General features: G+C 36.9%; 1 pseudogene; it reads right to left on the bottom strand.

The window, feature by feature from the left end:
- Positions 1–4,260: 4,260 nt before the first annotated feature.
- On the bottom strand, positions 4,261–4,652 carry LOC114036976 (annotated as a pseudogene).
- Positions 4,653–15,818: the final 11,166 nt, after the last annotated feature.

The raw sequence follows: 15,818 nt of genomic DNA, 5'->3' as shown, positions 1-15,818 counted from the left end.
AAGGAAGGAAGGAAGGAAGGAAGGAAGGAAGGAAGGAAGGAAGGAAGAACCTCACATGTTATCAGTACCTAGAAAAAGTGGCCAAAAAACTTTTATGGACTAGCAATCTATATACATATTTTCCCGTTTCCATAATTTTTTCCCTATAAAAAATATAATAGTCTACTCTTATATTTCAGGTGCCCTTGATGAAGGCATGAAAAGGGACCAGAAAGGCTCTACAGACAACAGATTCAAACCACATTCAGTCAGTCGACTAGAATTTATTACAACTATGTGCCAGGCATTATAGTAAGATTTCGTTTTTTAAAAAGGGGGGATGCAAAAAACAGTCCCTCTTCTTAAGGAGCATATAACATAATGTAAAGAGACAATATGTAAAGAACTAAGTACAGACAAGAGACATATAAATTGAGATAATTGACAAAGGGAAGGTGCTAATATTAAGTGGGATTAGAAAGCTTAAAGGCTTCTTACAGAAGTAGACACTAGCTAAGACTTGAAGGAAGCTATGGTATCCAGGAGGCATGGATGAGGATGTATAGAGAACTAATGATTGGGGATAGCCAATGAGAGAAAGTGTCAGGAAATGGAGGATCCTGTCCAGGGACAATCAATGACACCAGTGTCATCTGGATCACGGCGTTATGTGGAAGGGTGTAATGTACAATAAGACTGGTTTGAAAAGATTTTGGTATGTTAAGGGTCTGAGTTGGCCACGATAATGTCTGGGAATCTTCCTCTTTGGAATGAGATGGAGGGAGAACCTCTACCATACAAAGGATGAAAATTTCAACAAATATGTTGAACATAAAAACAGTGGTTGATTTGGTTAAGCAAACTATTACCTTAAAGGGTCTCCTGCAAGATGTTTTTCATTCATATGTCAATCAATCAATGAACTAACAACCAACCAATAAGCATTTATTAAGCAGTTACTATTGGCTGGACTTTGTACTTTGTACGGGTATAATATTTGTGCAACAAAATCCTGCAAGACTCTTTCAAAGGTGCAGAAAAAGAAGTAACTTTGATGACTGCCTGGCTATTAAGATCAAATGAGGCATGACCAGTGATCCATGTGCTTGCCAATGCTGTTTCCTATCATCATGAATGATGTCCACGAAGAGTTCAAATAGAAGGTGAAGTCTTCCAGATGCTTCTGTTTGTGGATAATATTTTAATAATTGCATCAAGCCCTGGAAAAATTACAGAGCTTCCTGGATAAGATTCATAAGAATATGGCCTAACTATTCACCGAATGAAAACCAAATGGATGAAGAATGCCTATTTTCCAGATTATGATATGCAGTTGGACGGACAATCCATATCGTAGCTCAGTAAATACCTCTTGGGTAGGTATTATGATCTTTTGTCAAGAATTGCATGTGACACGAAGAAGGATCTGGGTTGCTTTAGGGAGAATATGAAATATTCTTAATGATACCAGAGTTTACCCTGAAACAAAAGTCTATTTTTTAGCAACAAAATTATTGAAAGAAAAGGTTTTACCAAACTCCTTTTATGAATCAAATGTAGTTCTAACGGCAAAATCAAGGCAGGATAAAGCAAAGAATGAAAACATTAGGTAAATTATGTTACTTATTATTGGCTCAAATATTTTAAATAAAGTCCTACCAAAAAGACTACAGCAAGCTGGATTTTATGAGGAATGAAAGAATGGTTTATCACTAGGAAAAATCTTAACATAATTATGATATTAAAAGCAAAAACCCAAATCGTATGATTGTACCAATCAATGTAGACAAAGAATTCAACAAAGTTCAACATTCATTAATTCTAAAAACCCTGCAAAGCATAATCACAGAAGTTATTTTTTCAATATGATTAAAAATATGTATGTAAAGCCAAAAGCTAGAGTTATATGAAATGGAAATAATTAGAAGCTTTCCCAGTAAACAGAGGCATAAAACAAGGATGCCTCTTTCTTCAATTATTTAACAGTTAAAAAAATGTGCATGATAATAAAAAGACAAGAGAAAGGAATTAAGAGCATAAACACTAGCAAAAAGGAGACAAAATGACGCCTCTTTGTTGTTGACATAATAGTTTTCCTAAAAAATGGATTTTCTAAAAAGAAACTGAGACAATTGATAGTTTCTGAAAAATAAGAGGATACAAAATAAATCTACAAAAAAATAGAATTCCTCTAAAAATAAATAACAAAATCCAGACTAAAATAATAGAAAAATGCCATAAAAATAATTATAAAGTGCATAAAATATCTGATAGTCAATCTGCCACATATGATAAAGGTAACATAAAAGCAAAAGATATCTATAAAAATGGCTTCAAGTCATAGAATATCATGGAATTTCAGCCTCCAAAGAACTCAAAGGGCAATGCAGATGTGTATAGAGAACATAACAGGGCTGTAACATGTTATCAGCCAAGAACAGCACAAGACTTTGGAATGGTTTAAAGAGAGTCATCTGAGAGATTTAAGACCAGAAAAGAAAGTGGCCTGTCATGCAGTGAAAGCTAATAATGACTGATGGACAGCTTAAAAACTCCACTGTTATCCACTCAATACCGATAGAATCAAAGGAAGGTGGCAGCTAGGTGGCATCACAATGGATAGAGCATGGGGCCTGAAGTCAGGAAGACTCATCTTCATGAGTTGAAATCTGGCCTAAGACACTTACTAGCTGTGTGAGCCTGGACAAGTCACTGAACATTTTTTTTGCCTCAGTTTCCTCATCTATAAAATGAGTTGGAAAAGGAAATGGCAAACCACTCCAGTATCCTTATCAAGAAATCACAAATGAGCTCACAAAGAATCAGACACAACTAATCAACCAAACAACAACAACTCTGTGACAGGCTTTCAAGGGAAGAGAGACATGGGCAAGAGTCACTCAGGATGAGAGGGTTTGTATCAACACTAGATGGAGAACCCATATCAATTATGTCACAGACATAAAAGTATGGAAAATAAATCTATTGTTGTGTAGTAGAAAGAACTCTGGGTTTGGAGTCAGAGACCTGAGTTTGAATACTGACTTTGCAATTTATAATTTGTATGACCTGAGGGCAATCATATCATCTCTTTTAAGCCTCAGTTTCCTCATTTGTAAAATGAAGAGTTGAACTAGATAATGTATATCATCCCAGCTAGCTCTGAATCACGTGATACTGAAGCAAAGAAACATAATACAAGAAACTGACAACCATCAAGAAATCCTGAACCCATCTACAAGAGTACTTCATTAGATTTCTCACTCAGCTGACTTCATAGGATCCCAGGGCTGAAAGGTACCTAAGAGGCCATCTAGTCTAATTCATATTTGCTTGAGAATCTCCTCTTCAAAGACTCCCAAAAGTACTCACCTAGGCTTTGCTTGGAGGCCTTTGTTGAGAGGAAACCACCAACTCCAGAGGCAACCCATTCCACTTTCCAAGAGATATTTTTAGGATTCTCTTTCCTGATATCAAAAGTTGATTCTAATAGTTGCTTCTCTACAATTTTCATCCATATCTTTTGGTTCTGATCCTTGGAAACAAGCAGAACAAAGCAAATCTTCCTCCTGAGTGAAAGTTCTTCAACTTCTTGAAGGCAGCCATCTTGTTTTGCCAGAGGCATCTTCTTTCCAAATTTAAGATCCTTAGTTTCTTCAACCAATCCTCATATTAAATCATCTTGAGGCTCTTCACCATCCTAGGAACCCTCCTCTAAACACTCTTCAGCTTATCTGTAGCCATTTAAATACTTGCCCCATGGAAATGAAAACAAACCCTGAATGTGGTCTGAAGAGGACATGCTGGCCGGGGCACTTAATGTCTTAGTGGTCTAGGCAATCCTCTAAGACTATAAATTACAGGGAAGGAGTTCCTCACATTGATAGATGAGTCTTCCCTATCTGAAAATTCCCTATACCTATGAAATTACAAATCTAGTCCATATTCTCAGGCTCTTACTTTGTTATCCTATGTGTTTTTCTCTCTCCCACTTTTGTATCATTATGAGCTTGACTTCATTCAAATTCTTGATAAAAATGTAAACCAGAACAGGGCCCAGCACCTATCCCTGAGAGACTCCATTAGAAATTTCCTTCCAAGTTGATATTGCATCATTAAAAATTGTTCTTGGCCTATTGTTGGAAGATTCCATTTTCATTCCTCCTCATGTATCTTTTTTTAAGTTTTTACATAGTTTATTTATGCTCTGATGAAAAATTATCTTCATGGATAAACATCATCCATAGTGCCTTTTATTCTTTCTGTTGTGAAATCTCCAGCTCACTTTTTGCCAGCACTGACATTTGCTTTTGCAATACCTCTGACATTCTTCATTCTGTTCTTGCATTCCTTTCTCTGTTTTCTTGATGTCTTTTTCTTTTCATACAGGCCATGCATTGCAAGTCTGTGCTTTGGTTCATTTTCTTTGCATAGTCAAGGGAATCATAAATCATGCCAAAGCCTGTTGTTTTGCTGCCACCAAAATGGGTTCTGAATCCAAAGACAAATATGACGTCTGGAGTTGTCTTGTACGTCTTGGCCAGTTTTTCTCAAATTTAAGTCTTGGGCACGGTAGCCTTTCCAGGATGAAGGACATCTCTAACCATCTGTTTACACTGAAGAAGTCTGTTTGTCATGAACTCCCTGGTTCTGATGGTTACAGTGTCATTCATGGTGGCAGCCAGCTCCTCGAGCAGCAGGAGACGGAAAGCCTCATACACCTTTTTCAAAGAAATAAAGCACCTTGCTCTTCAGTAATCCTGAAGGGCCTCTCCCACCCTCCATGATTCTTCACAGGTACCCAGCAATATCTTCCAGCTCTTTCAGTTCCTGAGAATACAGTTCTTGGAGGCCTGAAAGGAGTTGGACTCATTAAAGTACAAAGCTCTTCTCCTTGTTTATCTTTGGTTTCAACTTTCTAATAACAATCTTTTGTTGTCCTTCCCAGTCCAAAGATGGTTATCCTAGGCAGAGAAAGTAGAAGTAAATCAAGGAAGGACCATCCCATCTCATAAAGGATAAAGGACAAACCAAGAGCATTCAAGACCATCCATAATATAGACCTTTTCTGGCCTGATTTCCAACCACCCACTCAGACTCTCCCCAAGCTATATTTCATTATTGAAATGCTGAAGTGAATTGGTGATCTCATTGATACACGTCTAGTCAGACTTTTCTTCGGTGCTCTATTTTCAGCCATTTCTTATGCTCATTTCATCACTGGTGATATACTGCAGCATGCTGATGCCCACCAGAGGTTTGTCCATTATTCTTTTGATCCCCAATTGTTTGATTATTTGGGGACCAAGGAGATCCTTGAGTCACAAAAAAAACAGCATCAGCAGAAAAAACGTTGGTGTTAAAAAAATTAAGTTTTATTTCATAGAGATGCTTGATGCTATTGAAAGTACTGAATGATTTTCAAAAACAATTCAGCCTGCTCTCAATCTACTGTCCAGTTATAGGCTTAGCTCATTTTTAATGAGTAATATTTATACAATACAAATGTGTTAAAAGACCCATTTGTAACAGTCTAGATGACAAATATTCTTCATCTACTTGTTTGTTTCCTGTGTGATTGGTGACAAATTCTTTTTAAGTAGTGGTTGTGAATCTTATTTAGATGGCTCCATATTATTCTGGGATTTTATGAAATCCACAAAATATCATCCACAAACAGATGCATATAGAGGAATTTAGGGATAGGGATCCCCTCCTCCATTTGTATTTTATGTTGAAAGTCTCCCAGGGTAATAATAATAATAATTATTATTATTATTATTATTATTGTTTATTATTAGAACTAATATTTCTAACACTTTAAGTTTTGCAAAGTATTTTCTCAATCTTATCTCATTTTATCCTCACAACAACCCTAGTTGTTGTGTAGGGATTAAAATTATCCAACCTACAATAAAAGAGACTGAGGCAGAGCTCTGAGCCAATGGCACTGTATGAAAGGGTCCGTCGTCCCATCTAATGAAGAGGACATCAGATCTTCCTCATGATCTGAGATGCCCCCTTCTTCCAGGGTTTTGTATTAATAAAGTTTGATACCAAAATATGCAAAAGAGGTATGGATAAAATACAGAATTCCAATGGTTAACATATGATGCATAAGCTATTTTAGCAAAAATGATCTGTCAGCAGGGTCACAAGCTGGGTGAAGCTGACTAGATAGTCATAAGATGGCAGGGCTCTTCCTTAGGTTAGGCAGGAGGAGATGGTACAAGCTATACACATGCTCCAAGAACATATTAGTGGGGATTTTCCATACCATGCCATCACCGTACTTGGTTTGGTCATGGAATTTGAACAAAACAGGATGGAGATATCTTTGCCAGCATTCTTGTGGTTGTGCAAGTGAGCTCCATAGCTGATAAACAAGTAATGAAGATTATGTTAAAGTTTGAGGCCCATTATAGGGCCTCCTATTAGAAGCTATATTCCTATGTAACTTATCCAGAGTATGGATTAACACATTGTTTATTTTTATACCTATTATTAGGTGATTGACTAAATATGTATTACTAGGTGAATAGATTAAAATAATCACTAACAATCATTACCTATTCATAAAATCATAATGAACTAACTAATACTGATTAGAGTTTGAGTAGGGGTCCTCACTGAATCATTTCTCTCAGTTGTTTAGCAATTTTCATTCATGTCCAACTCTTCATGACCCTTTTTTGGAGTTTTCTTGACAAAGATTCTGGAGTGGTTTGCCGTTTTCTTCTCCAGTTCATTTGACAGATGAGGAAATTAAGGCAAACAGGGCTAAGTGACTTGCCCAAGGTCACTGACCTAGTAGGTGTCTGAGGCCAGATTTGAACTCAGGTCCTCCTGACTCCAGGCCTGGAGTTCTCTCCAATGAACCACCTACCTGCTAGTAGTGGCAAATAGTTTTAGTGAGCATACAATTCCACATTTTACAGACCTTTGAATATTAATGAGAAACAGCCTAGCATAGTGGATAGAAAGTTGTCCTCATTATGAGAAAGATCTGGTTTCAAGTCCAACTTCTGAAACCTGTGTGCTATGTCACCCTGATTAAGTCATCTAAACTCCCAGTGTTCTAAGCATTCTCCAAGGTGCTGAACTGCCTTGGTATATAGAGGTTCCTCAAACAGGACCTCCCAGCACCAGTGAAATCATAGGCCCAGTCCTTATCTCTATGTCTAAGAAAATTAATATTGAAATTAATATTCACAACATTATTTCAGTTGCTGGGTTCATCAAGGGAACTTGAGTGATCATGATGAAATTGAGTCCTCTGAAGAGACTTCAGAAAAGGCTTAAAACCAGGGGCAAATGGACAGAGACATTGGAAGGTGAAAAGGAAGACCTTCAGATATGAAATACAAAAGACCTTAGGAAGTATTTGAAGACTTGAATAATTCCAGAAAAAGGAAAAAGGCAGCATGAACCTAAAATACAATGGAAGTAAGGCATGCGACAAGTCCAAAGCAAAAACCAAGAACTTGTCTCTCAGGAACCCAGATATATGCCCATCTTTGTCCTTAGCCACTCATCTGCATTGAAACCCAAAGGAAACTGGGGAGTGTAACTGGCTGGTGGCCATAAGGCAAGGTGGTGGACCTTACTAAGGAAAATGGCTTTGAATAAGGAATGAACAGTTGAGGCTAGACCACTCTCATACCCCACCTTGGAGCCAAGGTTCTGAGACAATTACAGAATAGAGGCTTCTTCCCACTTGTGCCTAAGGGTCCTGTGAGAAGCTTAGCTCTGCTGAGCAGCAAATCTACTCCTTTACCACTGATGCTACACGACACAGAAAATTTTGTGAAGACTTGGTGGGAATGAAAGGCCATCCTGGGACTGTGGTTCCAGAGTTAGAAGTTGCCTTGGCTGCATTTGCTTCTTATATATGTGCCTCAGTTTTATCATAGTTTAAGTAAGTTCATGCCCCCTCCTTCTTGAACAGACTCTGTGCATTTGTAGAATAGTGCAAATGTGTTGGCTCTAATGTTACTGAGGAAGAAAATGGTTTGTTATAAAAATCTTAATAGAGGTTTTTTTGTTTGTTTGTTGCTTTGCTTCCAATTTTATCTTAAATGATCTCAGCATGATCCAGCATAATTGAGTATCACACTAAAGCTTTCTGCAAATTTGGTTTTCCCTCCAGTGCTTCTTAATGTTTTGAGGGGTGATACTGCTCATTATCTCCCATTAGCTTCCTCCATTAGGTTATGTAAATCTTATATTCTAAACTAGTGTTGCCTTTAGCTACCATGACCTTCTATTTGGCAAAGAGATAAAATGTTTGCTAACTGTCATGGTTGCAAGTTAAATTTTCCTAAGAAACAGTGATAGTCTGTGCTCATTCTCATTTCAGCATCAATCACTCATTTAAACAGGTCAGGTCATAACTGTTTTATTGACCTGCCTAACACATTTTTTTTCTACTTTGGTGGTGATTTTGTTTTTGTTTAAACAATGAGCTGACTGTGAAGAGAAAGCTGATTTTCATGACTCCTGTATAAGTATCTAAACATTTATGGCCTGATAAAATATAGTCAAGTTCTTTTTTTTTTCAGCCACATTCAGTGTCTTGTGATTCTCTTCTTGAAAAAGTATGTTGATATAATCATATGTGCACTACAAGCCTTTGGCATCTTTTTTTTCTTGATCCTAAATCATGCTTTCCAACATATTTGCCTTTATCCCCCATGCCTACGTTTTCATTAAAAAATATTTTTACTTAATTTGGAGCATCTTATCATGTTCCATATGAAATTTCTTTACCTCCTCATACCCTGTTTAAAAAAAAAAAAACACTGGCTCCTGAGATGCAATTATCTTCATAGTCTTTTTGCATATGTTCCCAATGAATCCCAGAGTGTCAAATGGCCAGGTGTTCCATAAAATAATGTTGCTTTTTGCCCTTGGAATAAGAATAAATCCAATCTGGTAGCCTCCTTTTTTTTTCCCTCCTTAAGGAAAAATCAACGAAGGAGATCTTTCTTCCTTCAACATGCAGATTCAAGTATCACTTTCTACCTGAAGCCTTTCCTACCCCTAACTACTAGAGATCTCCCTCCCAAACTACCAGGAATTGAACTCCTTTGTAATTATTCCCTGTAATGCTGTCTGTATGTATTTGTTGTCTCTTCTTTTAGAATCCTTACAACTAGAGATTTTTTTTATTTGTATCCTAAGTACCTGGCACATAGTAAATGCTTAATGAATGCTTGTTAATTGATTGATTAAAGAAGTGAAGGTGAAAGCCAGGAATTAAGACAAAGAACAGGAGCTGGTCTCATCAACAACTCAAACCCAGGATAAAGTTGCAATAGAGGGCAATAAAAGGGATCAGTAATCAACCACATGATACAGATTGTGGCAGGGCAGTCTCAGTGGAAATCAGACTACAATCAATCAACAATCATTTATTAGTGCCTACCATGTGCTTGGTTTATTAAGTTATTGAGTGCTGTGGATACAAAGAAAGACAAAAAAAACAGTCCTCATTTTCTATGAAAAAGTCATAGTTATCTAATGGAAGGGTACAAGACTGGGCAGGGTCTTCTTGCCCCACCCAAGAGTGTGAGAAGGAAGCCTAACCCAAAGTCCCAATTCACAAACTGAGGTGGAGATATGAGTAAACAAGAAAAAATTCCAAATACATTAGGGGTCGAAAGAAACTTAGGAAAAGCCTAGCAAAAAGAAATCAAGGAAAACATTTAAATATGAAGAACAAACAGGTATATGAGAAAGGCACAAGATCCAGTGAGAAAAAGAAATAGGTTTCTGCAAATCATAGAAGGAAAAGATGTTCTCTAGCCTCCATATAAGTTTGGGTGCTGGGTCCAAAGCTCACACAATGAGTGTACAATGACACAGCTCCTTCTAGATGTACCAGTGAAATTTTGGCATGTCCTACTGTGTAAAGCTGAGGGACTGAGACAGGTAAATCCAAAAGAAGAGAGTAACTCCAAAACACCTACAAGAAAAGCTGTGGGGGGAGGGGCAGGGATGGCTTGTCCATGAGGACTCTAAGAGCTCATGAAAGAAATAAAGCAACTGATTTAAAAAAAAATGAAATGAGATGTCTCAAGGATAAAAACTGGAAGGAGAATAAATAGTTTGGAAGAGAAGGTGGGGTAATGACCCAAGTAATGGAGCCTTTGAAAAATAGAATGGGGCAAACAGAAATGAATGATTCATTCAAATAAGAAATGTTAGAGAAAAACCAAAAGATTGAATAAAGAGGAGAAGCTATGTGGTGCGTACTATTTTTAAAAAGCTGACTTAGAAATTAAGCAAAGGAGAAATAATTTAGGAATCATCAGATTCCCTCAAAACCATTACCAAACCAAAATGCCTCAGTGCTATGGTTTAAGCAATTATAAAATTATCCAGATCTATTAGAACTACATGACAGAGTGAAACTATAAAGAATCCACTTGACATCTACTAAAAGAAACCCCAAATAGAAAATACATAGGAATATCACAGGCAATTTCAAGTGTTTCTAGGTCATAGAAAATATTACCCAGAAATTACCCAGAAAGAAAAAAATGCAAATACCAAATAGACATAATCAGGTTCACACAAGATTATTCTGCAACTACTATAAAGGAATTGAAATCTTAAAGAGTGATATGCTACAAGTAAAAAGAAAAGGGCTTAAATCAAGATAAGATATCCTACAAAACTGAGTATAATTATACAGAGGGCAACATAGAGCTTCAATAAAATCAAGGACTTCCAAGTATTCCTGATGAGAAGCCTCTAGAGCTGAGTAGACATTCTGAAATGCAAACTCAAGAATCAAGAATAACATAGAAATATAAACAAATTTAATGAATTGAAAGGAATTGTATGATGATGAATTATTATGCATACTTTAATGAGGGAAAAGAAATGTGTCTTCTTAGAACCTTATTGTTTTCCAGGGTCATAGAGAAAACTGAAGATCACCAGAGGTCCTAGTTTCATTCTACTTTGGTGGTCTTAGGATAAAATGAAGTCAGAGGGAAAGGAGAATATGATTGAGAGGAAAAGAAGAGGAAGAAAGTTACATTACACCATAGGGGTACATGAGACAAAGAGTATACTAACATGAAGAAAGGGGTGGAAAGGACAGGCATCTCATGACTTCACTTTTATCTGAACTTTACAAAGGAAATTTGAACACACCCACACATGTAATTATACACTCACCCATACATATAGTTTGTGTATAAATACATTAAATGCAATGGGCCAGAAGGAGAGGACAGGAAAAGCAGAATTTAAGAGAGAGAGTAGGATTGGTGATGGGATTGTCATAAGCAAAACAAATTCAAATATAGGAAGATGGAGCATGAAATGTGTGTAGAGGGTGGGAAATAGATTAAAGGAAAGAAAGAAAAAGTTGAGTCCTGTGCTCAGGAATGAGGCCATGGGGAAGAGGAAAGGGAGCAAAAGGAAGTAAAATGGATTCCTTCACTTATCTGAAACAATTCCCAAGAAGGATGGGACAGGGTGGGGTGCAGGGGAGTAGAGGGAAGAATGGCCTGGATCCATATAGACTTCAGTGATTTGGAGTTTTCTGTTCATCTCCTAAGACAAGGGAATATCACATTGTTTGGGACTGGGGGCAGGACTAAAAGGAACACCCACAAAATGGAAAAAGAAAACACACTGAGAGGAACAAGGTGGTGGCATTTCCCTGACTCCTACACTATAACATCTGTAGTGACAGCAAGAATAGAGCAGTTTGATAAAGACAACTCAGCAGTTCCCTTCAACATGCACAAGCCCCCAGGGAGATTTGAGAGAAGATAAAAAGGGCAAGGGATAAGACCCTTTTGTCATCATTGTCCTTGTCATCCTCATCATAGTCATCATTGTCTTCTTGTTTAATTTTTATCATGATCACTAGCTCAAGGCTGAGAAAAAGCAGGTGCTTTTTAGGGAATGTGAGAGTGCTGACAGTACTCATTTCCTTAGCCAACTTTACTTTGGCTAGGCATGAGTGAACCTGTTTCTGTGACTTTTTTAAAAGGCTGACTCTAACAGATCTATCTCATAAAAACTCCTGTAGTTGACCTGATTGGTTCACGTGCCCTTTGTCTATGGTAAAAGGGCACTGGGGCAGCTTGGGGAGCAATGCAATAAATAATAATCCTTCCTAATGCTGGTCTGGGCTCCCAGATCCAGCTCAGAGTTGTTAGATGGTTTTTCTTGCTCTAACTAGGTGTGGAAGACTAATCAGTAGTCATTCATTCTTATGTTTCTTGACTATATTTCCAAGGGCAGAATTGATAGGAACACGAACCTTTCAGTTTACCCCCATGAGACTAGACTATTGGTTTACTATGTTAAAAAAAAAGTCCATGATTCACTAAGAGCAATGGGACCCTAGGGCTCTATAGCAACACCTAGTGTTACGTAGAGATCATTAGTGTGAAAGCAAACTCCTCTTTCACTATCTTTTTCTTTGTTCAGAGTGGGGTGGGGGAAGGAAGAAGCAAAAATACAAGAAGTTAGATTAGAGGAAAAGGCAAAATTAACAATCATAACCATGAATATGAATGGGATAAACACACCTAAAAAATAAAGAAGATAGTACAATGGATAAGAAAGCAGAATTCAAAATATGTTGTTTACAAATTGAAACATAAAGAATTACACAGAGTGAGGGGTGGAGCAAAGCACACTTTTTCAGATGAAATAAAAAAAAAGCTGAAGTAGTAATTATTTCAGATAACACGACAGAAAAAAAAAAGCCATGATAAAAAACAGATGATTAAATACTTTATGCTTAAAGGTACCATAGATAATGGCATAATAATGATAGTTATTATATATTATATATGATATATGCACTTTAGCATAGCATATAAATATTTAAATGAAAAAATTAAATGAGTTACAGAGAGAAATATATATTTAAATTATAGCGGTAGACCTAGAGAAATGTGACAAAAGAGGTAAATAAGAATTAAATTAAGGACCTAACTAGAACTTTAGAAAAATTAGGAATGAAAAATTTCTGATGATTTCTCAATGGGAATGGAAAGGAGGTTATACATTTCTTGGCTGTCATTTTTATAGAAAACTGATCATATTTGGGGGCACAAAACCTCATTAAAACACAAGAAAATAGAAATATTAAACACATCATTTAGTAAATACAATATAATTAAAATTACATTCATTTAAGGATTAAGAAAGGATTAAAGAAAGGATTAAAAATTGGACGCTAAGTAATGTAAAGAATGAGGAGGTGGTTGAAGAAAAAATCACAGAAACAATAGAAAAATCTCTTCAAAGAAAATTAAAGTAATTGAACAACATACCAAAACTTTTAGGATACAGCTAAAGAGTCCTTTGGGGAAAATTTCTGTCTCTAAATGTTTTGGAAAGAGACACAGAGACAGACAGATAGACACAGAGAGAGAGAGAGAGAGAGAGACAGAGAGAGACAGAGACAGAGAGAGACACAGACAGAGAAACAGAGACAGAGAGAACAGATCAATGAAATGTAAAGACAAGTTTAAAAAATATAAAAAGTCAATAACTCAAAACTCTCCAGCTAAATACCAAAGTAGAAATTCTAAAAATCAGACAATAGATTGACAAAATTGAAAACAAAAAATAAATCCTATTAATTTTTCAAAGGTAAAAGAAAACCAAATTGGACCAAAATAAAAGAGAATTCACAATTAAAGATAAAAGAAATGAATCATTTTGTCCAATTTTATGCCAACAAAATGGTTAACTTAGATGAAATGGATATGTAACAAAAAAAACTAAAAAAAGAAAAATGATCATTGCTGAACGGGCATCAGGAAAGCAGGAATACTAACGCACTATTGGTAGCGGTGTGAATTAGTTGAGTCATTCTGGAAAACAATTTGGAACTATGCCCAGAAAGTTACTAAACTGTGGAAACTCTGACCAAGTAATACCACTAACAGGTCTATGATCTCAGAGATCAAAGAGTGTCTGGCATATTGCAAGAGCTTAACGAATACTTGTTGACTATCTGTATGGATGACTGACTGACTGACAATCACTGTCTCCAAGTAGCTTACATTTTTTTGGAGGTGTGTATAAAAATAAGTGGTCAAGGTGGGTGAGGGGTGGACATAACATGTAAAAAGATCAGTAAATACAAATTCATTTCCAGAGAGATAGAACATTAACATCTAGAACTGGGGATCAGGACATTTCGCAGAAAATGTGCAACCTGAACTAAACCTTGAAGGAAAGTAAGGATTCTAAGAAAGGGATAGAGCTGGGGGACAGCCTGTATAAAGCAACAGAGATATTAGGGGAATGTCACATTCTGGAATAGCTAGAAGGCTAGTTTGGCTGAAATATGGAGGGTATGAAGGAAAATAAAATCAAGTAAGTTCAGAAAGGTAGACGGAAGCCCTATTCTGTAGAGGTTTCAATGGCAGGTAGAGGAGTCTGTTCTTGTGGTCCCTGCTACTCCATTTCTGGATAGCAAACAAGCATCAGAATCATTGAGTCTGTGTGCTTGATATAAACAGTTAAAAAACATTGATAGGTGGACAGCCTCTGGTGTCTCATCTTGCAATGTTGCCATGAAATTATTTTATGACACGTCTGCATTAAATGTGACTTAAGATAACACTAATGACCTTGAAGAGTGAACAATGAGATCTCCAAGTTCTTTCAATTTAAATAATGAATAAATGAATGCATGGATTCCTCTCTACCCAATCCCCAAGTAATCAATCATAGGGTCATGTATTTAGATGTGGAAGGGATCTTAAAGGTAATCAGATTGAACTCCCACACTTGTGAATATCCCTTGGTCACAGAACGTAACTGATAGAAGCAAGTTTGAACCCAGGTCCTTAGATATCAAATCCAGCACTTTTTGATGAGTCTCTCTAATCAATTGCACCTAACTGTTTGGAGTATAATATTCAAATGCTGTCCTTGTGTATAAGGTAAAGAGCTGCGGGCTCCAAAATAGTAAAGTCATATAGACTAGAAACGGATTATGTTTCAAAGAGTAGTCATTAATGGTGGTCACCAGTAGAGTTGAAAACCTAAACCCAGGTCCATCAATCTATCTATTTCCACATACCAGTGGCATAGAGCAACAAGGTTATTAGCCGGCTTTTTTTTTATTATTGAACATTCAAATCAGTGACTGAAAAGAACTATCATTGTTTTTTAATTTGTTTGGGGGGGGTACAGTGTTTCATCATTGTTATTCTTTGTCAAAACCAGTTGTGAGAGAGTATTGGCTATACTGTGGCCACTTTCCTTTTCAGGAACTCAATGCCATATTTTTCATACTCAATACATGTATAAATATCAGGTGGCACTGGTAAACAGGACAGGTCAAGTTGTCAATAACCCTCAAGCCAGGGACCCTGAACAGGCAAATCTGAGTAACTTCTTCCACCATTCCCCATGAACAGGGCTTCTCTAGCAACTAACTCACTCCTTTCTAAGCCATAGCTTTCCTTTCAGATTCCCATTTGGGCTGCCTTTCCATGAAAAGAAAAAATAGCCTCAACCTCTCATGTGTAGCCTCCTCTGCGTCTGTGTCTCACAGCTCCCACTTATCACACACACACACACACACACACACACACACACTGACTTTCCCTCAAATAAACTTTCATCTCTATTAAATGTATGGCTATGAACCTTCAGCCAGTTTGGAATGACAAAAATCAAGTTGTTGTTCATTCCTGTCTGATTCTTGCTGACCCCATTTGGGGCTTTCTTGACAAAGATACTAGAGTGAGTTTCCATTTCTTTCTCCAGCTCATTTCACAGAGGAGGAAACTGAGAAAAACAGGGTTAAGTGACTTGCCTAGGGTCACACAGCTAGT

This window comes from Vombatus ursinus, unplaced genomic scaffold (assembly GCF_900497805.2).
Source record: "Vombatus ursinus unplaced genomic scaffold, bare-nosed wombat genome assembly UNPS02010193.1, whole genome shotgun sequence".
Lineage (NCBI taxonomy): Eukaryota > Metazoa > Chordata > Mammalia > Diprotodontia > Vombatidae > Vombatus > Vombatus ursinus.
Note: the sequence above shows the minus strand (reverse complement) of the source record. Positions and strands in the feature narration are given on the sequence as shown.